The sequence below is a fragment of the Ranitomeya variabilis genome, chromosome 2 (genome assembly GCF_051348905.1).
Source record: "Ranitomeya variabilis isolate aRanVar5 chromosome 2, aRanVar5.hap1, whole genome shotgun sequence".
Taxonomy (NCBI): Eukaryota; Metazoa; Chordata; class Amphibia; order Anura; family Dendrobatidae; genus Ranitomeya; species Ranitomeya variabilis.
In genome coordinates this window covers 35,018,727-35,044,314 of record NC_135233.1, presented here as the reverse complement: position 1 = coordinate 35,044,314, position 25,588 = coordinate 35,018,727, and the positions used below count along the sequence as shown (strand labels likewise).

The 25,588-nt window shown below is 43.0% G+C and overlaps 1 protein-coding gene across 4 annotated transcripts in view; it reads right to left on the bottom strand.

Annotated features, from left to right (window-relative positions):
- Nucleotides 1-25,588, bottom strand: part of ESRRG (estrogen related receptor gamma) — a 1,109,342-nt gene that overhangs the window by 972,083 nt on the left and 111,671 nt on the right. For all 4 annotated transcript variants that reach the window (XM_077282272.1, XM_077282267.1, XM_077282269.1 and 1 more), the window contains exon 3: nt 11,177-11,223. The gene's annotated coding sequence lies outside the window, so the exon portion shown is untranslated. The remainder of the gene's footprint in view (nt 1-11,176; nt 11,224-25,588) is intronic.

Sequence of the window (25,588 nt, the reverse complement as noted above, 5' to 3'; positions counted from 1 at the left end):
AAAGTGAGAGTGGACACATCTGTAATACTGCCAAATTGTCACTTTAGGAGAAGTATGAAACTTGGCCGATGACCATATTTTTAAGGAGTTGTTAGTAGAAAGACCCAAATGGGTGAGCAGAGCTTAATGGCATCAATATTATCGATGATTGCATTCATGGCAGATATTGATTATTATAAGACGCTGAATGAAAGGAGTCAAAAGAAGTGCAGAGAGTGAAGCAAGTCATGCAGAAAGAGTGAGATAATACGTAGACATTGATTGACGTCATCTGATATTGAGTGTATAAAGGGCCCTATTCTTTAAAATTGGTGTATGCAAAAGGTGGAAAATGTAGTTGTCCATATACTATATATATACTGTATCTGAAGTGGTATGACATTAACTTTTAGACCTTACTTTAAAGTCCAGATCCCTACATGGGGCAAAAAGGATCATCCTTTGGTTTTAATTTCTCAGTTTCATCTGTTGTCGTTGCAGTGAGTGACATGTTAAGTATGTCGAGGTGAGGAGACTTAAAGCCGCAATGCTCCTCTGGGAAATATTCAAATTGTCTCTTCAGAGAGGAAGAGGACTAGAACTCTAGTGCCACCTATTGGAAGTAGCAATCCTAACAGTCAATGTTGACCCTTTAACGAGCCTTGTCACATGACTTAGGATAAATGCCAAACCAGAATCTCAATTTGCAGACACTGTGTTTCGGGGTACTGCCCCTCGTCAGTGCAAAGTGGAGATCTGGTTTGACTGATTGAGAGGCATCTGACCGGGATCCAAGAAGTATTGTTTCTCCTTGCGGAGAGTGACATGTGAAGCATGTCGAGGTGAGGAGACTTAAAGACGCAATGCTCCTCTGGAAAATATGAAGAAATGAAACGATACTTATTGGATGGATCCGGCACCATAGGCTTTCATTCACGCAATCGATGGACGGTGCCGGATCCGTCGCTGTCCGTTTTTTGACGGACACAAAAAAAGTTACTTTGTCCATCGTCTCTGGCCACCGGACTGACAATTTTCAACGGATCCGGCGAACGATGGATGAAATGTGAGGCCATCCATCGCAATCCGTCGCTAATACAAGTCTATGAGAAAAAAACGCTGGATCCGCTTTTTTCAAAATTCGACGGATTGAGACTGATGGCAAAAAACTGATGTGTGAAAGGGACCTTAGATAACTACTTAATTTTAAGCTTTTAAAAGATAATAAATGGACATTTACATTGCTAAGACTCAAGTGTTGACTTATTGTCTTGCCAAACACACCAACCATATTTCCCATCAAAGTTTTTCCAAGTTTTCTTCACATTTGCTCCTTATCTCTTGTTGAGAATCCACAACTGTACAGACCGTGGTGCCAAAGCCCAGCTTGAATTTCTCTTGTTAACATTTAGCCTCATCAAATTAATAATCCGTGAATTAAGTGTAACCCTCAAAGTAATGCCTGAGAACATCTTTGGAATGTATATTGAGAAGGGTGGAATCCCGCATTGCATTTCATAATGTCTGATATTATGGGACCATAAATCCCTCAAGACGTCCAAAGGTTATTCTAGACAGTTTAAGCTACCAGAGTTTTAAGTTTGCTTCAGAAGAACTTGGTCTCCTTGAACGAGGCAGGGATTTAACAAAACCTAGATTTTAATCGGAAGTCACGCAAAGACAAAAAATTGCAATGAAAACAAATACGGCTTTATTGACAACTCTCTGTATGTGAATACATAATGCATCTTTCACCCCAACACAAGGAATTAGATCCAAAAAGAACCATGGTTGGTGGGTGGAATGTAGGGTAAGATATCTACAATATACGCCATTCATCTATTACTATATAATGCAATGGATTCTAAGCTCCACTCTGGTCCACGAATTGTATGTTGTATTGCAGCTCAGCTCCATTTATTTAAATACAGCTGAACGAATGAGGTGCTGTTTTTGGAACAAAGCAGCCATGTTTATCTGGACAAGCCTGATAATGTTTTTTTTTTTTTTTCATTTTTATTGGCCACTTTTTGACTTGTAATATTCAAAAGCTCAACACGTTGCTCCATGTATGCTACCAATTACGATACATTTTTCACAGTACTGGCCTGTGACCCCAAATAGTGCCAGCCCCAATGTGCCCCCCCAAAATACAGCTCTGCATGTACTATACATGGGCAGTGTTACTAATAGATATAATGGTCAAGTGGGCCCCGGTTTCTTCTTTTGGAGACTGCCAGCTAGTGTAAGGAGACTTATTGGCCAAACAGTGCTCACTGGTAAAAGGGTATGACAATTATCTTTCTTCCAGGAGATAAAACACTTGCCAATTATTAGTTAGTCACTCTATCAGTAGAAGTTTAAGCTAAAGAACCTTGCCACATGACTTAGGATATCTAGCCAAACCAGCGTCTTCTCCGAAAGAAAAATACCTCTTTCTGTAGACAGATGTTTCTGGGTTTCTGCCCTTCAAACGTACAGAGTACGATACTGGATTGCGGGGTACGAGGTCTAGAGAGCTTGTTTTTCTTTATGGAGACCACCAGCCACCTGCTCCCTGGGAGTACAATGAATACGGTATATAATAACACATTGAATCTTATTGATTTTTCTTTTACTTGCATTGCCGACTCACCAGTACCTGCTGTGCTGATCTCTATTCAGTACCAGCCATTGACCCAAAATACAGCTACTGCAAATCTACAAGCAGTGCTCACAATAAATGTAATGGTCAACGGGGTTTGGTTTCTCCTTGTTGAGACTGCCACCTTGCATAAGGAGACTAGTAGGCCAAGCAGTGCTCCATGGGGAAATGGTATGTAAACAAGCTCTTAAGAGAAAAACTAAAGACTCCCAATTTCCACCTAATGAAAATAGCAACGATATAGGTGAACAGCCAACCATTTAAAGAGCCTTGCACATGATTTACAAAAAGTAGCCAAAGTAGAAACTTCTCCATAAGTAAAAGGATCTCCATCTGCAGACAGCTGTTTCAGGTTTCTTGCCCCTTATTAGTACAGAGTAAGATATCGGTTAGCTGAGTGAGGGTATTCCCGCTTCTCCTTGTGGATACCGCCAAAAGGCATAAAGAGATTTATAGGTGAAACAGTGGTCTCAAATCAGTTGGAAGGACTAGGTCTACTGACCGTGTCAATATTCTGTGGTCAATGGATGGAAGTCCTGAGAACCATCTCCTATTACGGCATCCACGACTCTTCTGATTAGCTGGCCTGGTGCGATGTCATATGTGTGTCACGCCACAACAATGATATTGTGCCAGGTCAGTTAATCAGAAGAGCAAAAGAGCCGTGGACACTGTCAGGTAAGAAACGGTTATTATGCCTCCTGTCCAGAGACCACAGATTACTGACATGGTCGATGGGCCAAGTCCTGCAAATCGATTTTCACGTGAGTGATGATGTCATGCCAGGATGACTAATCAAAAGAAGTGTGTTGGATGCCAGGAGGTAGGAGTTGGTTTCTTAGGACTCCTGCCCACTCCCATCCGGTGGCCACAGATTACCGATGTGGCTAATGAACCTGATCCTTTTTATCGTGTCACACTAACTGAAATAATAACATGTCGAACTGTATAAGTAGCTTTTTGACTTGCAGTGCCCTCCTAACAGTACCATTGCACTCAAACAGTACCATTAACAATGCCCCTTTGTAGTCCCAGTCGGTGCCCTTAATAATACAGTAGTCACCGGACCTCTCTGGCCTGCATTGCCAATATATATAAAGACACCCACAATCTAACTGGGTCGTATTTGCAATACTTCCACACATGATATTAAAAGCTCTATAACATTACCTCTTGCTCCTCGGGCAATGTCGTTTCCTACTTCCTAAAAGAATTAGACAGAACCGTAAGGGCTTCTGACAATGCCGTCCTCTTCATCGCCCGGCATTAAACTCACTATTACCGTTTTATATCAGCACTTCGGCAACGTATTAGTGTCACTTACCACACAAACATTAGAATATACAGGAAAATAGGTTCTCATTTATCTGATTTATACGGCGAGGTGCCGGAGGTCAAGCATTTCTTTCCTTCAGATTCTAATGTATCACCTCTGGCTAAAAAGATCTGTGTTTAATCACAATATACTCAACACTGCTTCTGACATAAGGGAATAACAGTAACGCGGCACTTTCTGCAAGCCTGGAATATCTGATTTACTGGAGAAATAAAATGATAGAAGAACTAAAGAGTACCATAAACTGCTCGCAAGTACCCTCCACTTAAAGACTCCCTGGTCGCCTCTTACCTCCAAGTTAAATAATCTGTCTAAGGCCTGAAAGTGGTGACTCCATTAATTCCTATTGCCTAAATATGCTTAACCTTTCCTACATAATGTGTTTTTTCGTAAGTGTGTTTCCATCCTAAAGGAAGCATTAGAAAAGTCTTTATTAATGCCTCCTATTAACGGCTCGTGATAACCGTATTTATGATTTCCTTCTCTTTTTTTTTTTTTTTTGCAAGTCCTGGGATTCGTTGTCGACCCCTCTGGCACAAAGAGATTGCTTTGTGAAATATCACAAATTTGACAAGAGACTTCGGAGTAATGACTCCGAGCGTCAATCCAGGGGCCGCTTTAAATCAGGAGTGTTCTGACTGAACGGACTAATCAAATTAAGAGCAAATAGTAAAATAGGAATTCACCGTTGTATATATATCACCTCGGCAGCTTTCCGGTGGACAGCACCTGCCATTCTCTCCCGGCTTATTTACTGCCCCAGTGGAACCATTAAAGGACAGTTAAGGAACTGCAGGACACTGTAAGAATCCTGTAAACTTCACCAACGAGGACTAATCGTTAACGCTATAACAAATAACATCACTCAACCAATTCCTGCCAGACCCGAACAAATGAAGCAAGCAGATTATTGGGGTGATTCATTATACGCTGTCCCATGAAAGAGACAATGCACGTCTATCTCAAAGCAATATATGGATTAGAGCTCGGCTGGAGAGAATTCAGATCTCTGTAGGCTACTTGCACGCACCAGTCATTTGGTTTCTTCCATATTTTATCTGACTTTTTTGTTTCCTATAGTAAAACAGAAAAAAATAAACCCTATTGTAACAGAATTATAATGTGGCAAGGCTGCCAACGATCTGTAAATTCAGGAAGAGCTGGACTTTTGGCCAATAACCTTAGTAGAGAAAACATCTGACATTTTTTGTGGAAGATGGAGGAGCTTGTGTACATCGGAGATGGCAGGAAAATCTTTCAATCATTACAGCAACATGTCCATAAACTTTACAAGGGTTTTCCAAAAATTGTTTGAAGTAAAGAAAAAAGTTTTAGTTACCACTACAAACCTCCGATGTTCTGGTGGATTCTTTAGAGACAGGAAGTAATATACTTTCGATGGGATGATCCAATAAAATGGTGGCTAGCTGTCAACTTGCTGGATTCTAAGGGAGGGGAAGGACTTATAAAATTAAAACGTATATCCACCACTCTTAAGTCTTCTCCATATCTGTCCAAGCACAGCGCGATCCTTTTTCTCCTTCCAGATTCTTTCAGGCCAACTCTTTTCTAGCAGTGACGTTGAATAGGTCTCATATGAGCACCACTTTGGTGGGATGATCATTAACGTAAAAAGGTATGGGGAGTTGAGTATAAAAGTTATTTTTAATCCCTTCCCCTCAAATTTGATTCACACCGAATTAATGATATCCAAATTAACCCTTCTCCCTTTGCCCAAATTGAGCGAATTGGCTAAAAATCTAATTTCAGGAGATTTTCTCAACTCTTGTTGGTAACAGCGACAACTCTAATAGGCTGAATGGATTGTAAGTCATCACTTTTGTTCCCAGGGGAGTAGCAGTGAGGGTTTAGCATAGTAAGTAACCTGTACTTCCATATTTATAATCCTTTACCTTGGACAGCTTAGAAAAAGGCCCCTGAAGACCCCCTTTAGTGGGCAAGAAATAGTACGTGATATGGCAAAATATATCTCAACATTGAAATTGGAACACCAAGAAGGAAAAGTCATGAAATTGTGGAAATCCCACGATGGAGAAATGTTACTGATCTGCAAAGGATGAAAAAATGGGAAAAAAAATTCAAACCGGAAAAAAATGTCTTGAGCACCATGAGAAGAAATCCAGGCTCTAAAGGTACCTTCACACGAAGCGACGCTGCAGCGATAGCGACAACGATGCCGATCGCTGCAGTGTCGCTGTTTGATCGCTGGGGAGCTGTCACACAGACCGCTCTCCAGCGACCAACTATGCCGAGGTCCCCGGGTAACCAGGGTAAACATCGGGTTGCTAAGCGCAGGGCCGCGCTTAGTAACCCGATGTTTACCCTGGTTACCAGCGTAAAAGTAAAAAAAACAAACAGTACATGCTCACCTGCGCGTCCCCCAGCGTCTGCTTCCTGACAATGACTGAGCTCAGGCCCTAACAGCAGAGCGGTGACGTCACCGCTGTGCTTTCACTTTCACTTTAGGGCCGGGCTCAGTCAGTGTCAGGAAGCAGACGCTGGGGGACGCGCAGGTGAGCATGTACTGTTTGTTTTTTTTACATTTTACGCTGGTAACCAGGGTAAACATCGGGTTACTAAGCGCGGCCCTGCGCTTGGTAACCCGATGTTTACCCTGGTTACCAGTGTAAAATATCGCTGGTATCGTTGCTTTTGCTTTCAAACACAACGATACACGGCGATCGGACGACCAAATAAAGTTCTGGACTTTATTCAGCGACCAGCGACATCACAGCAGGATCCTGATCGCTGCTGCGTGTCAAACGAAACGATATCGCTAGCCAGGACGCTGCAATGTCACGGATCGCTAGCGATATCGTTACAAAGTCGTTTCGTGTGAAGGTACCTTTAGAGCCTTGGATGCTATCAGTGAAGTCATTTTAGGGTTGACTGAGGAAGGTTCTGCCGCTCTGAATGCACTTGGGCATGAAAATCATCAAGGTTCACAAACTAATCCACAATCATCAAGATCTGAAACTATTCCACGACAGAAATTAAAATTTTGTATAAAAAATAAGAACCCTAAATCTATTCCTACTCGGGAAAATTGCTGCAGTGTGTGGGGGATCAAATCTCACCCTCGTCTTTGTGAACTATTCGGATCTGACTATGTGCACATGACCGCTGCAGATGATTACTGGCTTCATTGGTAATCTTAGAACTTTGAGCATGTGACCGCTGAGAACAGTGATTGTCTGCAGCAGTCTAATGCAGCATGTGGTCAAAATGTCACCAGTTCTGGACAGTTTACACAAATCTGGTAGGAGGACCAGTTGCTGGAAAATTAGGGGAATAAAACAGTGAATATATTTTATTATTAGTATTTTAATGCTTCTCCAACTTTGTGCCCACTTTTAATTACTGATGGACAGCCCCTTCAAGGGAAACTAGTGGCATGGCTGTCTAGGTTTAATAAATTTACACCTATTTTGTAGTAATCTGATGTATCAGAGCTGAGAAATCAAGCTTTCAAGCCATAGGTAAATTAACCTGAAAGTGCATTGGGGGTGTGTTTTAACATTCAAAGTGCATGGACACACCCACTGCACTTCAAGGCTAATGGGCATTAATTCATACAAAACAATGATTTTTTTTTTTTTAAAGAATGTTAATCTTTCTTCTATGCATCGTGCTTTCATCTCTTGCCTATCAGATGCCGGTTTGTGTCAGGGAATATAAAGCCAACAAATGATCATTTTGTGGCCAGCATAGAAAAATGTGATTACTGAGAAATGGAAGATTTTTTTCTAGAATTCACTGCTCACATTGGACAATGGCTGGGAATATTTTTTTACATGATAATCCTCCTTTGTAAAATGCTCTATAGCACAGAGAATCATCTAAGGGTCAGATGAGAGTTATGTAGATTTTAGCCCTAGGACCCAACTACCCTGGAGATTTGCTTAACCCCCTGGCCCCCACAAAAAGTCACTTGCGCCACTATCTTTTATATCTCTTGATTGGTTCCTGCCAAAGTACTTCTGGCCGTGAGATCCCGAATGACTGCTGTGATTATTAAAAGTAATTCTTAGCAGGTAATTGTAGACGCAGTTAAGATAATTTCCAGTCCGCGCCGGGTTCTTGGCTAGTTGTTTGCTAAGGGCCGTTTCCTGCTTAACATTACAGATGAATTTGAGTTCTAACATTGAAAATAGCTGAAGTGGAATTACAATATTAAAGTTGTACATTAAACACTGCAGGCATGCAATCACAATGATTACTAAGATGGCATCTAATCTTTTCATAATTATTGCAGAGCATGACTGCAAAATCAATGACTGCAAACTCAGAGCTGGTCATTATCCAGACAAGGCAGAAGACCAGAATTCGGATTTCACTGCCTCGTCTTTATAGCTCTAAAACAAATGTGTCATTTCTCTTCAGACGCTTTGTGCTGGGAAACAAACAACAAAAATAATAATAATCGGGCAGCGAGACAATTAGACATACAACCCTCATAGAACTTTCGTAAAGTGTTCTCATCCTATTCACATAATCTAGTTGAGTGATGGCGGCAGATACTTAACCCACTTGGAGCTAAGATGAAGAACAACACTTCATACACTCGAAGAATTCTAAAGAGTACCTATCGCCAGAAAACAGTGGGCAGGGCATTCACAAACTGATGGTTTTATTAAACTCTAACAAACAAAAATGCACAGAAGTCTCTAACGGAGAGCCAACGCACCCAACTTTCGAGCAAAAGTCTTGTCTAAACTTCCAGATTGTTGGATCTTGGCACGGAGAATGGGATCGCACAACACTCCGCTGCCCTCTCACAGTGAAAATGCAAACTGTTACGTGTTATTGTGAGATCTCGTGCTTTGGTCTAAACCTGCTGAGTCCTTTACTAAGCAGTTACCGATCGTTAACCAATCTTGATGTTACTGATCAATACAAACTTATTAAAGGATGCGACTGGTTTAGATCAAACCGCCAAATCTTATATTGTGATAGCATTGAAAATAACTAGCTTTCCCGGTGTGGAGGGGCCACAAAGAATTTTTATGTCACTCTACATGCCAAAATTAAGTTGGGTCTTTTGGCCTTTTTTAAGGATACTTTTATGCATTTTTGATCTTCCTATTTAGTAAAATTAACAGCTGACCACTGTTTTCTTAAATGAAAAGGGGCAGCCCTTGACTGGTGATTGATATTCTTTAAAATCTTTAAAATCAGAGACTTATGGTACCGTCTCACAGTGGCACTTTGGTCGCTACGACGGCACGATCCGTGACGTTCCAGCGATATCCATACGATAACGCTGTGTCTGACACGCAGCAGCGATCAGGGACCCCGCTCAGAATCGTACGTCGTAGCAGATCGTTTGGAACATTATTTCGTCGCTGGATCAGTGTCGCTTGTAACCAGGGTAAACATCGGGTTACTAAGCACAGGGCCGCGCTTAGTAACCCGATGTTTACCCTGGTTACCATCGTAAATGTAAAAAAAAACAAACAGTACATACTCACATTCCGGTGTCCGTCAGGTCACTCGCCGTCTGCTTCCCGCACTGACTGTGAGTGCCGGCCGGAAAGCAGGGCACAGCGGTGACGTCACCGCTGTGCTCTGCTTTTACTTTACGGCCGGCACTCACAGTCAGTGCGGGAAGCAGACGGCGAGGGACCTGACGGACACCGGAATGTGAGTATGTACTGTTTGTTTTTTTTTACATTTACGATGGTAACCAGGGTAAACATCGGGTTACTAAGCGTGGCCCTGCGCTTAGTAACCCGATGTTTACCCTGGTTACCCGGGGACTTTGGCATCGTTGGTCGCTGGAGAGCTGTCTGTGCGACAGCTCCCCAGCAACCACACAACGACTTACCAACGATCACGGCCAGGTCGTATCGCTGGTCGTGATCGTTGGTAAATCGTTTAGTGTAACGGTACCCTTAGAACCAAAATCAGAGGATTAGAACCTGCTGCAAAGACATGTAAGAGTAGACAGAGGTCTCTTAATGTATACAGTGCATAATAAATTAGCAATACTTCTCCTTTCTCGAAGCTCTCCTTTCTCCAAGTCCTGTCCAAGCTCCAAAAAGACACACAATACAATAAAAATAACCAATACAGTAAAAATTCTCCAAAAGACAAACTCATCAAGAAGACCATCCCAAGATACATAATATGGTAAAAAAAAGTTCTCCAAAAGATCACCTTCTTGAGAAGGCCTCCCCAAATCCCCAATACCAGTGAAGAATCCGACAAAGATTCTTTGAGAAAACTACTTCTTTATCTAGAAGATCTTTCCTGCTACAGATACTTGGTCAGATGCATCATATTAGCATGGCTTATTTTGGGGGAAAGAACCATTCCACTTGATGTCCATTTCCAATGCAATTTTAAGAGGTTTCGTTTGTACTGTAAAAACAGACATAATAGCCAACCATTTCCACCACCACCTTTCCTGGATGTTAAGTATTTTTTAACATTCACATTAGACTGTGTTCATGTGTACATGCACTAATTTCAAGAATGCAAAAATGTGGGTTAATAGATCCTTAAATAATTTGAGGTCTCCTCTAAAAGCCTGAAACCTATTGGATGTTTTCTTTCCCTGTTACTTTAAAGGGGTTCTCTAAATATAAAATAAAATAGCGCCCATCATGTAATTCAAATGGCAGCTCATCCAAGTTACGTGTTAGAACGGGCTGCAGTCTGAAGAAACTACTCCTGATACCTGTGTCTCAAATTACAGAAGAGCTGTATCATAAGCACACATACCAGTGATCTGTTGTAGTTGTGATAGGAGAAGAAATAAATCGGCTGTCTGTACACAAATATTTTTTTTCTGCAACCTTCAGTCTTTCATGCGCAGTCAGCTGAGAAGATTTATTTATTCTTCTCTGACAGCCCTTCTATAGCAGCTCTGAAATGCATGCTTATGATACAACTCCTCTGTCAGTTGACACACAGGTCTCAGGAGCTGTGTTTCTTCAGACTGCAGCCCGTCCTGACTCGTAACTAGGATGAACTGCCATTTGAATTACATGATGGGAGCTATTTTATTACATATTTAGAGAACCCCTATACAGTAACAGGGAAAGAAAACATCCAATAGGAGTCAGGCTTTTACAGGAGACCTCAAATGACTTAAGGACATATTGACCCACATTTTTGGATTCTTGGATTTAGTACATGTACACACGTGCACACAGCCTGCATCAAGACAGATGAGTACTTCTTTAACTTACCTCTTAATTTAACGTATCCCAATATGAGTGGCCCAAGATGAACAGCTCTGAAAAGAAAAAAAATAATAATTTTGTGATAATCTGTTAGAAAATGTTTATTGCATTTGAATCTATATGTGACCAGCAAGACAGAAGTAGAAAGGACGTCATCGAAATGTGCTGAAGAAAGATGTCATCAATACCATGTATGGCAAGAAGAGCAAACAAATCAATTTTGAAACAACTCAAGCCAGACATGTCGCTCAAAGCAAGGATCACCAAGAAACGACTTGTCTACTTTGGACTCATCATACGAAGAGAGTAATCACTTCAAGAAGGACATCATGGTTGGAAGAACAGAAGGAACAAGGCGCAGAGGAAGACCAGCAACCCAATGGCTTGATACTATCAAGATAACAGCTGAGAAGACCCTGATGGACCTATCTAGGCAGCACAAAATTGATCTTTCTTCTGATCATTCATCCACCAAGTTGACTTCGAGCCGAATGCTGTTAAATAAATTAATAAATAGTTGTTGTGATGTGAATTACAGTCTATCCAGGGCCGTGACAAAGAATTAAATGATGGTAATCAAATTAAGGTAAAACATTTTTTAACTTCAGTAAATAGATTTTATGATCTCCAAGGTGATAAAAATTGTCCATAAGGAAAAAAGTAATGCAAAGCTATAGTCAGAAGATTAACCTTTTTGGATGTGATTAACCTTTTTGGATGTGTGGGAAAATTTAAGGTATAGCAACACAAACTGCTTTTGATAATACCTGTACATCAATTACATCAAGTCAGTGTTAAAATTGGTAATAGATTCTAGGTGAAAATATATTTCAAAATTGAAAACATAAGAAACTGTAATTTACTTGAGATAAAAACATAGTTCCAGCAGGGCCGAATTGGCCATCTGGCAATTTTGGCAAATGCCAGAATGGCCTGTTTGGTCATGGGCCGCCTTGTCTGCTATATTGTTAACAGAATCGGTGACGCCCATACTGTTAACAGTTGTGTTGGAGCAGAAAGTCGCTGGTTCCGTCACTTACCCCAGCAGGCTGCGGGCGTCCCTTCTGTCTGCAGCCTGCTGGAGGCCAGCACAAAGCAGGGGACGTCAGTGGTGCAATGACATCACTCCATCAAGCCGCCAGCATCCACTGGGAGAAGAGGAGACAGATGTTGCAGAGGACGAGGAGTCTGCATTAGGTGAGAAAAGGGATTGTTTTATTTTTGGGGGGCTGTGGGGTAACATCACACTATATCATTCACTGTGAGTTGAACCATCATAATTAGAGATGGCGAACCCGAACAGTAAAGTTCGGCGTCCGTACCGAACACCTACTGTTCGGGCAAGGATACCGAATACGGACTTTACCAGGAACTCCCTGTTACTGTTCGGGTTTGGCTGCCCGAACACTGAGTTGCTGTCGTGCGGTCATGTGCATGACAGGGCAGCAAACACTGCTTCTGATCATTGGGGAAATCATCATCGCCGGTCAGAGAGCCGTGGTTCCCACGCTGTCAAAAGACAGCCTGAGCGCTCAGCTGTGATCGGAGGTATAAAGTTCACCTCTGGTAACTGGTGTCAGCTGCCTGCTGCCACTAATAATAGTGAGAGCAGGACTATAACTTTAGGATTAGTAATGGATAGGTGTCTTATAGACGTCTCACTATTAGAATGCCCAGGGGCTTGATGTTACCGGACAATACAAAGGTGACATCAACCCCTCAAATAAGAACCCCACTTGCCACCGCTACAGGGCCAGAATTGATGCATCTAATAGATGCGCCTTTTCTGAGCAGCTGCAGGCTGCTATTTTTAGGCTGGGGGGGTAATATCCATGGTCCCTTACCAGCCTGTGAATACCAGCCCCCTAGCTGCCTTCTTTAGCAAGGCTGGTTGTCCAAAAATGAGGGCGATCCCACTCCGTTTTTTTAGTATGTATTTAAATAATTAAAAAATGCGTTGTGGGGACCCCTCTATTCTTGATAACCAGCCTTTCTGAAGCCAACAGCTGAGGGTTGCAGCCCCCAGCTGTGAGTTTTGCCTGGCTGGTCATCAAAAATATGGGGAACCCACACCGTTTTTTTATTATTATTTATTTACAGTGGAGGAGCCGGCTGATGAATACTCCCATCAGCCGCTCCTGCTCTTACTGTTACTAGCAATAGCAGGCGTCAGCTGATGGGAGCAGTAGTTCCATCAGTTGACACAAGTGACCAGAGGTGAACTTTACACCTCTGATCACAGCTGCGGGCTCACGCTGTCTTTTCACAGTGTGGGAACCACAGCTCTCTGACTGACGGTGATGAGTTCACTGCCGATCAGAAGAGGTGTTTGCCACACTGTTATGTGCATGACAGCGTGGCAAGCACTGGATATTCGGGTCCCCCATTCATGTGAATGGGGTCTGGATTCGGGTCTAGGTACTATTCTGGTACCTGAACCCGAACGTTTTGTAACTGTTCGGCCGAACCCGCCGGACCTGAACATCCAGGTGTCCGCCCATCTCTACTTACAAGCTCCTTCCAGCTGACCTTGTAAGCACTGCCTTGAGGCTGGTTGGGATAGCTGTAGCTTTTAATCCTCGCCAGCTTCATCCCTATTTAACTTTTGATGCTGCACAGGTAAGTCAAATATAGCATCATCGAAGTGCACAAACCAAGCCACTACTGTGACGATACAGCTGGCCTCAACTCTCACTGGATTGGGCAACAAGAAAGTCAGGAGGCTGGGGAGCGCTGTGCTCCTGAACAGGGATGATGGCACAAACTCTTTATAGAGTTAAAGAGGTGTCCACTACTTTAACATTGATGCCCTATCCCTATCCTATCCAACGTCTGAATGGTGGGGGTCTATCAACCTGCCGCTCAGCTGTTCTCAGTGTCAGCGACTGCTGGAACTGCTTAGCTGCAGAGCTGCACAGCTCTATCATCTGTATAGTGGTGGTGGTGGAGTACTGCACATTTGTTCCCTATTGAAATTAATAGGGGGCGGATATGCAGTACCCATCCACGGCCACTATTCCTAGTCTGCTCCATAATTGATTGATGATTTGGTTGTGCTGGATGTTGCACCCCCAACGATCAGACATTGATAACCTATCCTAAGGATATGCCATCATTGCTAAAGTAGTGGACAACCTTTTTAATATAGTATATTTTGTAATGATGATTTATGCTGTCCATGCAAATTTGAAAAGTTATCATGTCCATACTTTCGAAAAAGTTTTCTTAATACATTTTCTTTATAGCACTAAGCCAGTTATAGGTTTCCCTCTAGTCTTACAGCTTTTATCAGTATTAATGGGCCCTGCTGCTAATCTCTAACAGTCTCCAATCTTCGCACTATTGATCCTCATCATTTTTATTTTGACTATTTTTTTTTTCTCAAGACATAAAAAATTATGATTACAAATCTTGGCAGCCGTGATGTCTGCTCTGTTTAAGCCAGATATTTTAGTCCTATGGCTTTGCCTTTTCACCTTTTCGTGTATGACTGGCAATTACCACACTGACCTCCTTGGTTAACCCTATTGTGAGGCTGGTTTCCATAAAAAAAAACTATCCTGTTGGCCAACCAAATGATTCCAAAAAGTATCATATTTTTAATTATTTATTAATTGGGGAAATATATATGTTATGAAACTGTTGCTTGAGAATGAACTCTTGTTTTTTTTATAGTCCCTTGGTCATTGATGGAGTTATCCACCTTCAACAATCATCTTCTCCCCTCCAAAAAAGCTGATGACGGAGTGTCCTTCTGCTGGGGAATTCAGCGATCATCTGCAATTTGAAAGAGAACTTAATAGCAAGGGTTCAATTTTCCTCTAACACCACCACAGGAAAAATATAGAACTACATGAAATCAATGGACTGTTTATTGAGGCCAAGGTCCTCCAGAAGAAACTAGATACTCTTTATACCTGCATGTTTAATTACCAGCCTGAGTGAGGTCTCCTGTGTATTAAATCAGGTTGGCCTAACAGAGCATTTCAAAATAGCTTTCCTAAACCAGACAACTCCATCAAATTCAGCAGCTAAATTCCGTCTTTGAAACTAGAAGTCTTTGTTGAAGAACCTTTTTTTTGGCTTGAAAAGGGTCCTGTGTGGCCGAAACGTTGCATGTCCTTTTTCTATGTGTATGCAGCGCCCCAGAGTCCTGGTCGTTGCAGTAATGTCGCTCTTGCACCAGGGGGGTGATATTACGTCTGATGGTACTAAAGGAGTTCACCTGACCAGGTATCACAAGTCACACACTACACTTCACACTCCAGTCCACCAGGGGGAGCCTTGCTTCTATCTATTAGGGCACTCCTCACACACGGGTAAAACTGGTGGGTTGGATAGGAAGTCAGTCAGAAGCTGCCTGGGTTTGACCCAGAGAGGACCTGTCAGGCAGACAGGGGGAAAAGAGGAACATCTGAGCTGCAGACAGAGGGTCCCTGTCAGGGATGGGATCCTGGCAGAGACCTAGCACGAGATAGATAGCTACGGAGCTGCGCCTGCCCCACGTGCGGCAACATCCTAAGAAAGGACACGAAGAGAAGTGTATTGTGGAGAGTGAGAAACGAAGTCACAGCTCAAGGAGATAATACCGGGAGGAGTTCTGCCCCGAGATCGGCAGCTTCCTTATGAGGCGCATTTCCGGTGGCCGGAACACCGAGGGAGTAATTGACTCTACGCATTACTTCAGAGACCGGCAGGACAGTCAATTCCAAGTTGGCTGCCCAACCTTAATACCTAAGAAGACACGGTGGCAAATTGTGGGGGTCGGGGCGTCTCTAGGGTCCCTACAAACAAGCACCAGGCTATCCCAGTCATACGTGTTGTCCTATCCATACCATCTGGGGGACAGAGAGAGAGAGAACATCAGAAACATCTACAAAAGTTGTGAGGACTATTCCGTGGTGCTCAGCAGGGAGGTACTACAACACACAGGCGCTAGTAGGAAGGCTACTGATTTCCAGAGTTAAGAGAACTCTGGATATGCCTTCAGACCAGCCGGACTCTGCCTTCCCTGTGAACGGTACTCTGGACTGTGGATGCTGAAGTCTTCAGTAAAAGGTAAAGAGACTGCAACCCATGTGTCCTCGATATTCATTGCGCCTTACATCATTCACCATCACCACCTACACATCTGGGAAGCCCAGGGGACATACTTCACCTGTGGGAAGGTATACCATCTAGCTGCCATTCCATTACCCCAGCAGACCCCTAAGCAGCGTCGGTCACCCTGACTAGACTACACCTTTGATTGGGTGCCCCTCAGAAGGGCCACGGACCGGGTTGGGCCACCATGACATTCCCCGAACCGAAGGACCCGGTACCGAGTACCCCATTGCCCTTAACGTGGGGGTGCTCCATGTACACTGGTGCCAATAAAACTCTTTTGAAGGATGCTACCCGATACCTTGGATTCTTGGTTAAGAGCTGTATGGTGGGTACCAGATGTGCCGTACAATTGCATCAGCCTCTAACAGCAGTGATTAATGCAATCTTAATACTCCTATAGAGTCCATCCCATGGCTGAGATTCATATGAGATCAGTAATTTATTAGTATATTAGTTATTTATCAGTATATTGTACAATTGATCAAGGGATAAATTCTCCCTTGAGACTTAAAAATGTGAAAAAAGTTAACAATGACAAATATATTACAATAAAAAAATCCCTAAAAGCTTAGATCACCGAGGACTGATGAACAATCTAGCCAAGCCCGGATTGATAATCTGCCCGACTGGGCATTTTCCTGCTGGGCCTCTGGCTGGCGGCGCCCGCTAATCTGGCTGCTTGCCCGCAGATGCGGCCACCAGCCCGTTTTTCATGCCGCCGGCCCTTTAAATCTGGGCACGGCAGCCGGTTTTGCATGTGCGCGCGCGCAAGCATCAGTCAGTATTTTCAACGCACATAGGGCTTAAGAACGCGCTGACGTTGACACATCAGGATGTTCTTTGTGGGTGGACAGAGCGAGCTATGCTCTCTAGCAGTGAGTTTCCTGACCCAAACTTGTCAGCCTCATATATAAAGATGTTAAGTTCGGGTAAGGTGACCCACTGCTGGTTCGTGCTTAACAGACCGTGACAATCGGATGTATGAATGCAGCCTAAAGCCTCAACCAGATGTGTATGTAACATGGGCCGTGAATGGACCGTGCCGAACGGACTGGCTGTGGGTCTCTTTACCTGAAATTGACAGTCTCATATAAAAAGATGTTACGTTTGGGTAAGGAGACCCACTGCTGGTCTGTGCTTCACAGTCCGTGACATAAGGATGTATGAATGCAGCCTAAAGCCTCAACCAGATGTGTATCTAACATGGCCTGTGTAAGGACCGTGTTGCACGGATTGGCTGTGGGTCTTTGAATCTGAAATTGACAGTCTCATATATGAGGGTGTTAAGGTTGGGTATTGAGACCCAATGCTGGTCCATGATTTACAGACCATTACTAAAGATGTATGAATGCAGCCTGAAGCCTCAGCCAGACGTGTATGTAACATGGGCCGTGTATGGACCGTATCGCACAGACTGGCTGTGGGTCTCTTTACCTGAAATTGACAGTCTCTTATATGAGGGTGTTGAGTTTGGGTAAGGAGACTCACTGCTGGTCCCTGCTTCACATACCGTGACACACGGATGAAGTCGGACTGAGTTGGAAAAGACCCACCGGTCATTGATTTTTGGGACCCACTGTTCAGCTACCAGCAAAAATAACCTGACTCTAGTACACACATTTAGTTTTGCTTCTGTGTAATATAAATTTGGCTAGCTTGTTTAATGAATGATTAGATGATTCAAAATTTGCAGAGAAAGGTAGTATCACGTGTAAAAGCACTACTCGTTGGCACTCCATCACAGGGGCCTACCGGAGGATTCTCCTGTTCCCCTGTAGGCCAGTCCAAGCTTACTGTCAGAATGCAGCCTAAACCCTCAATCAGACGTGTATGTCACAACTTTCCTGTATGATTTGTGATGCACAGACTTGGCGCAGGTCTCTTGACCTGAACTTAACATATTTATATATGTCATATCTTCCAATTAGGTCAGGTGACCCGCGGTCAGTCCATGCATCACGGTCCATACACGGACGTCTGAATGATGCTTAAGACTGAGATAAGTCAATGCTGTATAATGGACATTTTCCTATCACTGGTACAACCAGCACAGCCATATTAAAGACATTTTGCCAAGTGAACCCACTCAGCTGAAAGCAAGGAAGAGGCACATTAGTAAAGTGGATTCTTGCTTTAGGAATGAAAATTAGCCACTGGTTATAAGGATGAAACAAATGAAGCTGATTTAATGCAGCGCACAGTGCCTTTATCCTAAGTTTGAGCAATTTTTCAAATCAGTGCCACAGGGCATGTAGAGACTTTTAGTTCCTGATGAAATTGCAAATGCAGCGGCACAATAAAACAGTTCAGAATTGTATCTGAAATGCTAAACACCAGCACTATACATGACAATGTTTAGCTGAATTTAGTCATTGACCTTTAGAAGTGTTTTGTGTTAACCAATTTGACATTTTTGTTAAAAGAAACACATCTGCTGCGTTACATGAAAACATAGCTTAAAAGACAAGCAAGCTTATTTATCAAATCTAATGCTGCAACTAAAAAAAAGAGTTGTGAGCCCGCCATGTGAAAGGAGGTAATTAACTCTGCTTCTTATTAGAAATGAACAAATTTCTTGAAATTTGAATTCATCAGATTTGTTAAAAAAAACCAATTTGAGTCAAATTGATTTGCCACAAATCGCAAGCAGTTTCTTTTTAAAGATTATCTTTTTTTTTTGGAATAATTTTCTTTTTTTTTACCATGTGCAATGTAGGGTTTCCAGCAGCATCATAGTAAAGCTACAAAACACAATAAACAGGCGGGGGATATGTGGCTATAAGAAGTGGCAGCAACTGCACAGTATAGAATATGATAGAGCAGCCAATATGATGTCCAGATGTGTAGGGCTAGCATTGGCAGCCTCAGCAACAACACTATTTTATAGATATAGAAGACAACGGACAGGCACATGGCTGCATATCTGCAATGGCAGTGTACAGATAATAATATGTCCGGCGGTGTAAGGTCAGCACCAGCAGCCCTGGCAGGGAAAGCAGCATAATCAGGGCTGGACTGGTCATTTGGCAATTCTGGCAAATGCCAGATGGGCTGGTCGAGTCATGGGCCTCATTGTCTACTATGCTGTTAACAGTATCAACATCCTCATGGTACAGTTGAGATAGAGCATCAGGGTGAAGGAACAACATGGGCTTATGTGCTTTCAAATGCCAGGGCTGAATTTCACACCCAGTCCGTCCCTGAGTACAATAAAGTTAAAAATGATAGACAGGCAGGAGATGCCTGGCTGTGAGGAGGCACTGGCGGCAGCAGAACATTACAGGACACAATGGACAGGCAGATGCTGGAGCCGATCTCATCATTGGCATCAGCCGTTGATAAATGTAAAGTCTTTCACACTTGAGGAGGACAATCTGGTCTGCTTGAATGTGACAAATCCATCTGCCGCACCGATTACCCTCTCTAGCAATATATGGCAAACTGGGACAATTTTTGACTCTGGTCCAATTTTCTGACCCAGAAATCCATGGAGTCAGGGCTTAGGTTATCTACTGGAGAAAGAGCACAGAACAGGTACGACTGAACCTGGCTGTTCAGGCATTATGTTTCCATTTGCCATTGTGCATCATGTTGTTGCAGCGGCAGATAAAACTTTTGGTCCATCGCGTCATATATCTTGTAAATGCTGTTGCTGCTGCGTCAGCTACTTGTTATAGTCATAGTGCTGGCACAGACAGGGGAGCATTGGCACTTTGGGGAGTGAAAACAGGTCTCTAGGTCCAACATGCGGTCAGCCAAGCAGGGAACATAATTTATTCTGGTAATGTGCCTCTTGGAAGCTGGAAATAATTCTGTTCTTCAAAATCTGGAGGGCATTCTTCACAACCTAAGAAGAGTTGAAATGCCCAGACATTCTCTTGGCCATGGCCAACACATGCCTGAAAAAGGTATATTTCCTTAAAGGCAGACTTTCATCACCAAAATGCTAACTAGACTACCTGTACAGGTATTTCGAGGACTTGGCTGTGGTATAACTTTTAGTGGTTCAGTTGGCATAAATTAGTTGGGCCTCGATGCATCCAACCAGACTTGGCTGATTGACATGAGATTCAAGTGATGAGATCTTTGACTCATCAGGACAGGGTGTAGTTAATGTGAGCAATGAGTGTCCAAGGGATGAAAGGCCTTGTTCACATAGCCACATTATATGTGGGGATCTTATCTGAATCCTTGAAAATCTGTATTAAGACTGAACTCTAGATGAAGACTTTGGTCCTAATTCATCAAGACCGGTGTTGTGCATGCCGGTCTTAATGAGGAGGTGTGCAGGAGTTAGACGTTCCTGATTCATGAAGAGATATTTCTGTTGGTCAAGCATTGGACGAGCGGCGTACACCTCTGGTTTGTACACGGCGTACAAACCTTCTCCAGTCCCTGCTGGAGTAACTTTAGTGATGTACCGAATGTTGCTGCTCATCACGCCCTCTCCCCGCCCTAGCTCCACCTCTGCCTGTTTTGCCAGAGCTAGGAGAAACTGGCATGAAAAACCCAAAAGACGCAAAGTTTTGGAGCAACTCCAAGTTGCACTTAAATTTTGCGACGCTTCAAAGCCTTTATGCCAGAATTCTGTCATGACAGCTTTAATGAATAGGTTTCAATGACACAGCAAGAGTTTAAATATACTCCATTCATGCTTTTTTTTCCAGTGGTGTTCATCCTTTCAGACCGGCTTAGGCCTCTTTCACACTTGCGTTGTTTGGCATCCGTCTCAATCTGTCGTTTTGGAAAAAAAAAACGGATCCTGCAAATGTGCCTGCAGGATGCGTTTTTTTCCCATAGACTTGTATTAGCAACGGATCGCGATGGATGGCCACACGTCACGTCCGTCGTGCAACGGATGCGTCGTGCTTTGGTGGACCGTCGGCACAAAAAACGTTCAAGTGAACTTTTTTTGGCCATCGCGTCCGCCATTTACGACCGCGCATGCGTGGCCAAAACTCCGCCCCCTCCTCTCCGGACTTCAGAATGGGCAGCGGATGCATTGAAAAGCTGCATCCACTGCCCACGTCGGGCACAAATTTCACAACATGCGTCGGTACGTCGGCCCGATGCAAGTGTGAAAGTAGCCTTAAAGATATAGTCTATTATGTTATCCTGTCTGAAAAGACAGAATTTGTTGGGGAAAAAAAACAGAGACCGATTATAGTCTGCTTGTATCAAGTAGTTGCCATTTCACTATTTGGGGATTCAGACAGAACCACTGGCTGCCCTACACAAATGTAGTGTGAACAAGGCCTAATGCTTTCCCACCCTTATGGTATTTTTATGACCTTCCTTTTTTATTTTCTCATGCCTAGAGGCATAACTATAATAGATGCAGGGGCTGCAGTTGCACCCCAGCTCTTGAACCTAAGGGGACCCAAAATAACCCTTTGGTCTATATGAAAAGACTAATATTAAAGACCAGTGATAGGAAATTTTGCAATGGGACTCATGAGTTTCAGGTTACGCCACTGCTTCCGCTTCTTGTCGGTCTCTGCACCTCCACTGTATTCCTATTTGTTGGTGCATACATGTCTTGCCTCTTTCATGCTGATATTCAGATGGCCCCTTTCCAAATCGGCAGCACCAAACCTACTGTGGCCACTGATTGCTGGCACTTAAAATTTATGATGGCATGTAAAACCGGTCAACAGTCCCTTTGGCACAGCCCAACTTGGTGAGATCTCCTGAGCAGATTGAGATGAGGCTTCCTGGTATAAGGACCATCGTGAAAGGTTGTGTCACTATTTAAAAAAGGAACTCATTCAACTCCAATATCTGGGCAGTTTGACGGAGACCTGTTTAGGTGGTTTATGTGCCTTGTGTGCTGGTTGCCAAGATGGGGGTCGAGAAACCACTAAATCTTGGCCATGATATTTAGATGAAGGGTAAGAGCAGCAAAACTAACATCTTACCCACGTGAAGGAAAACTGAATTATCTTGCCTTCGGTTCTTATGTTATGGAGAAGTTCTAGCAGTGTGCCATCACTTAACACCAGAAAGGAGTAAACCAATTTGGTTTAGTATATAGCAATATCCTGCAGCTATATCATACTTACTATATCTTATATGAATAGGTAGGTGGAATTTGGCAAGGGTGCGCATACCTTAGAGAAAAACATGCAACTGCTAAGGGGCTCTTGGAGAAATTACCGCAAAAAATGTCCACGAATACCATAAAACAAAAAAGTAACTTAAAAGAATCTGAAAATGATTAATCAAACCCGAAGAGTTTATATGCCCTAGCTGAGTGCTTTATGGGGTACTGGAGTCCCCAGCAAAACTTTTTAAAATTTCTTCATAGGAAAAAACAAAACCAATGCTCTGTTCTGATGAAAACTACAACTCTACTGTTTGTGTGCATGTTGTTTCCCGTTAGTTCCTCTAGTAAAGAAAAATAATCAGAAGAATTCTAAAATGTAGGCATCTCCCGACCTCAAATATTGCAATGTCATTTCTTTTCCATTGTAAGGGCTCATGCACATGACCATATTTTCGATCCAAGTGCAATTTGATAAAACATCAGATGACACTTGGACCAGTGTTATTCTATGGAGCCGTGCACATGTCCAGTGTTTTCAATGGACCAAACCGGTCTGATGAAAAAAATCGCAGCATACCAGAGTTTGAGTCAATTTTCTGATCGCAAGTCAATGAGTCCGTGGAAAATATCACCGTGTACTCAGTTGACATCTGAGTGTAGTCCGATTTCCGTGGACTGACAGAATGGTGAACATAGAGTATTTTTTTCCATTGTTTCCTCATCCCAGAGAATCAGATCACACTATGATGATACTCTGACAAAACTCTGATAAGAGTCAAATTAATAGACACCAAAATAGTTCGAAGGTGGAGAACGTCTTCTTGGTTCTACAGCAAAGCAGTGAAGAAACAAAATAAACCACCCCCCAAAAAAAATCACATGTCACAAAATAAAAATATTTTCCAGCAAATAAGTAGTTAAATGCTATCAGCCAAGGAGCACTGACAACCTCCCCAACCCTCGCTCATAGCCGGCACTCACTATCTAAGCAGCTAATGCACTAAGCAGATTTTACAAGTTCCACTCTGCTGAAACCTTGCCGGGAAAATCTCTTTTCCTCCCTGCGCACGGTATTCCAGGTAGCGTAGCAAAACCACTTAAATCATGGTAAATTACGCACCACATGCTGGTGGCTGGGTCATGGGAAATTATGAAGCTACGTGACGTCTCATTTGTTGTGCTGAAAACAAATGTAAATAAATTACTGGCTGAATCTCATTTACATCTAGAAAATTCACCCGGCTGCATGATAAGACTGCAAATTCGACTGATTTTTTAATAGTCCTTTACAGAGAAGTGTCCCTCATTAAGAAGGAAAATGGTAGGGGGCAGGGGGCCAATACCATCACCAAGAGGTACCCCATGGTTTGGAGATGTACCATGTAAAAAATAATACTTGTTTAGCCCCTCACCTGTGTTTGTCGATTATTCGCTAGATTTCTAAGACCCTTGCTCTGGTCTTCTCATCCTTCGCTTGTGCTACTGGTCCTGCCTAAGCCTCAATGCATGTTCTGATGTCATGACATCAGAATGTGCATCAAGGCCTAATCGGCACCAGAAGTGGTAGGAAAAAATATAGATATGACCGGCGCGAGAGCAGCTGTGGTTAAGGAAACCAGCGAAGAACTTGCTGTGGATTTAGATGGCAGGTATAGAGAAACGAGGGGAGTATGACATTTTTTGTGTTTCTAACCCTTTTCCATCTCATCTTTCTTTGGCAAATAAAATTTTCGACCTGATTTTAAGCGAATATGCCCAAATCAGATTTTGCCAGATTTGCTCTTTTCTGCATTATAGGGGTTCTCTACTTAAAAAACAACAACTATCAAATACTCTTTCCCAGAATTCTGAGTCACCCATTAATAACCTCCATCTATTGACCAGAGCAAAGAACAACTACAATAAGCATCTCTCGCTTTGGAGGACCCATGACCTCCATGACTTGCATTGTTCAGTCCATTGATTTCAGTTAAACCTGCAGTACTTCCTTTCTCCTGTGGCGGTGCTGCAGAGAAATTAAACATTTGTTGCCAGGATCCCCGCTTCAGTCAATCTCTGAGATTTCAATCTGTGAGACTTTGATCTCAGCTCATTGTTGGAGACTCTTCAGATGAAAAGGACTCACTCAATCTTTTTGTGGAACATTTTCCACAATTATCATTTCTTGATATAAGTGATATTAAGGGGGTTGTCCAATACTTGGACAACCCCTTCTCATTCCCTATGTTTTCCCCTTATAGAATAATATAGTTATAATCACCTATGGTGTTGTTCCAGTGATATTGGCACTGGCTGTCCCTGGGATTGCGTGACATTGTTATGTCACACAATCCCCGGGAGAGCCAATGCCGATACGCCTGCAATGGCGCTGGCACTGAAGGAAAGTATGAGTGTTTTTATTTTCAAGGTGGAAGCATAGGGAATGAGGAAGGCTTGTCTGAGTAGTGGACAACCCCTTCAATTCTCCCCCTGAATAAATTTTTCAGTGGTTTTATGGAGTCCCAGAGCTTTCTACATGATAACTATTCAGTCATTTTTTTCCTTATCTTTTCCTGAACTTTCTTTGAATGTGGCGTCAATTCTGGAGAAAACTTTTTGTAGCTTTTTAACTCTTTTGGATAAGTTTTATAAGTAGTGAAATTTAGATCCAACATGTCTGGTTAGAGAATAGCCTGACCAAGATCAATCAAAATGTTATCATTTGATATGGAATTCTGAGACTTTAAAGGGAAACTCCATATCACCTGACTGCCGTTCCAGGCACCGGAGAATGCTCATAGCACACAGTGTGAATGATATGAGGATTCACAAGTCTGAAGTCACATGGAGTGACTGCAGACTTGCAATTTTAGACTGGACAACCCCTTAATGGTTAAGTTCCCATAATGAATATTTGATGAATGTTTGATGTTGCAGATTTTTTTTGTATTAATTCAGCATCTGAACAGCGCAGTGCGCATGCCCAGGAATACCAGCCCCGCACTGTGCATAATGAATAACACAGTGCGGGGCGGGGATTCAGCAACAGGGTGGCCGCACTGCCCGCACAGGCGCAGTCAGGCACCCTGGATCTGAGCTATGAAGGACAATGAAGACTGTGCCTGCCCCGAGCAGGCACGCACAGCGCAGGCGCCGGATTTAAGAAGAAACAGCGCGCAGGGGGCGGCGACCACATCCCCAGAAGAGAAGAGTGACGGCCGTTGGGAGATTCACAGAGGAGGCTTCGGACCGCCTCCAGGTCTAAAGACAGGTATTTAGGGCAAATT